Genomic DNA, 2,201 nt, shown 5'->3' with positions numbered 1-2,201 from the left:
GATAGGGGGAGGAATCTTCCCTTCCTGAACCAACCCTGCCCTTCTTTAAGTGGATCAATATCTGTTTTCAGCCTAAGCTGATGTGAGCAGTAGTTTGTTTTTTTGCTCCCAGGAAGGAACTGCAAATACAAATGACTAGGTACCCTGACTTGGAGATGGGCCTGAAGAGACAGGCAACAGGGGTTATCCATTGGTTTACTTTTTAGGCCAAACTGAAGACCAAAAATGTTTTCTTCAGGTCCCCAGATGAGGTCTTTGTGAAGTTGCACAACTGGCTGAAGCAGATGATTCTGCCAAGTGTCAGGGATTGTAGATGAGCCATCGTCTTTCCCCTGGTAGAATTCTTCAAAGAGCTCTCCAGGTGACGCCGCTCTTGGAGAGATATTTAGAATGTTTCCCTATAGAAAAAACATGCACTGTAAACTGGTCTTGATCACTTTTTCATGCTGTGCTGAAAGACACGCCAGCTTGGCCATTCCCCAAGTGTTGTAAACATACTAATCCCTCCAGGAGGCTTTTGCAAAGAAGAATATTTCGTTTCTCATAGTAGTCATTGGTCTCCTTTCACAATGCTAAGAAGTATGGTCTTTGGATATTTTTCAGCAAAATGAGCAGGAGACACCCTAGATGGGCCTGTTTCTTCTTGTCACTTGAATCATCATCTGCTCTTGACAGCTGTGAGAGTCTTTCCCAACCCCTCTCCTGTGGCTGGTGCATTTCTGTTTAAGGTGAGGTTTTCAGCAACCTGAATCTCCTTGTGATTGACTGGGCTACAGGGACCTGGTGGGATAAGTAGAACATTCTTGGTCAACACTTGCCCATTCCTAATTGCACACATCTCGGTGTGTTGTGTTTATTGAAACAACTCTGCAGTTTGTCAAACTGAAGTGAAGTTGATGCTGACTGTTTCACCAGGCCCTCCTGCCAAAAACAAAAACTGTGGGCTGATGGCTGAGAAACAAGCGACTAAGTGCATCCGACATGAAGGTAACTAAAGGCCAATCAAAATAAAAGCTGGAAAGAGGTCTAATTATTTGTAGATCCTACTGTATGATTATTTAAATGTGTTCCAGTTAATGAGATCTGTCAGTCATGATGGGTTTAGTGGTTAAACAAAGGGATGATGTACCTACTTCACTGAAACTGAATGTGGTGCAATTATTATAACAGATAATAACAAATTGATGATTTATTAGGGGATTACCAGGCATGAGTATTAAGATATGTCATTTTAACTAATCCTTGCAAGAATTCTCTGAAGTCAGTGTTGACCCCATTTTGTGATGAGAAAAACTGAGGCTCAGAGAGGTCAAATAACAAGCCCTCCCTCATTGATGGAGTTGGGTCCAAAATCCACATCAGTTTGGCTCTCAAGTTCATGTGCTTCACTAGTATTCTAGACTGCAGATGATCTGTAGAAGTACTAGAAGTAGAGCTGTTGATGAGAAGAATGGAAGAATCATCAATTTACTGACCTTCTGTAGTGTGACCCATCTAAGACAATGGTTATTTTGTCTTGTCACTGTAAAGTTTTCACCTTTGCTGAAAATGTTCGTAAATATTAAATAATACATGGTTTATCAGAAAAACCTAGATCAAGCAGTGGATATACTGGGAAGAATTCCCTCCACCACCTCCCTCTTTGAACCACCTCCCTCTTTCCCCAGGGACATTTGACCATGCCTACAGATAATTTGGGTTAATATAGCTGGGTTGGAGTTGCTACTGGTAAGTAGAGGGTGGGCTGCTGCTAAACATTCTCCAATATACAGAACAGGCATCTCTCAACAAAGAATTATCTGTCCAAATTGTCATTAGTACCAAGTTTGAGAAACTACTGGACTGTTCTGGGAACTAACGACAAAACCTTAGAAAGATTGAGAACTTGGCCAAGCACAACTATACATCTCACCTCCACAGAGAATTCTGTCCTTTCTCCAGCAGTTCTCACACATTCACCCCTTCAAGATGTGCCTTCAACAGAATAAAATCATGCTATCAATAAAGGTTATTTAAAAAAAAACAACACTCAACTGATGTCAAAGTGAAGCCTCAACTTTTCAGAGAAATCAACATTGGCAGTCATGATCCATGTTTGTTTTTCCCTCTTCTGTAACTGCTGTTGGCGACCATGTCTTTTTTTTTTTTCTTCTTACACTGAATACTTTTTTCCAAAAAAAATGGCACCTTCCAAAACTATG

The 2,201-nt window shown here is 40.9% G+C and overlaps 1 long non-coding RNA gene across 1 annotated transcript in view; it reads left to right on the top strand.

The window, feature by feature from the left end:
• The window catches only part of LOC125612645, a 27,295-nt gene extending 26,059 nt beyond the window's left edge, over positions 1-1,236 (top strand). The window contains exons 3-4 of the long non-coding RNA XR_007343146.1: positions 604-728; positions 874-1,236. This is a non-coding gene — a long non-coding RNA (uncharacterized LOC125612645). The remainder of the gene's footprint in view (positions 1-603; positions 729-873) is intronic.
• The last annotated feature ends 965 nt before the right edge of the window (positions 1,237-2,201 follow it).

Source organism: Marmota marmota, unplaced genomic scaffold (assembly GCF_001458135.2).
Source record: "Marmota marmota marmota unplaced genomic scaffold, marMar, whole genome shotgun sequence".
NCBI classification, from domain to species: Eukaryota; Metazoa; Chordata; class Mammalia; order Rodentia; family Sciuridae; genus Marmota; species Marmota marmota.
Note: the sequence above shows the minus strand (reverse complement) of the source record. Positions and strands in the feature narration are given on the sequence as shown.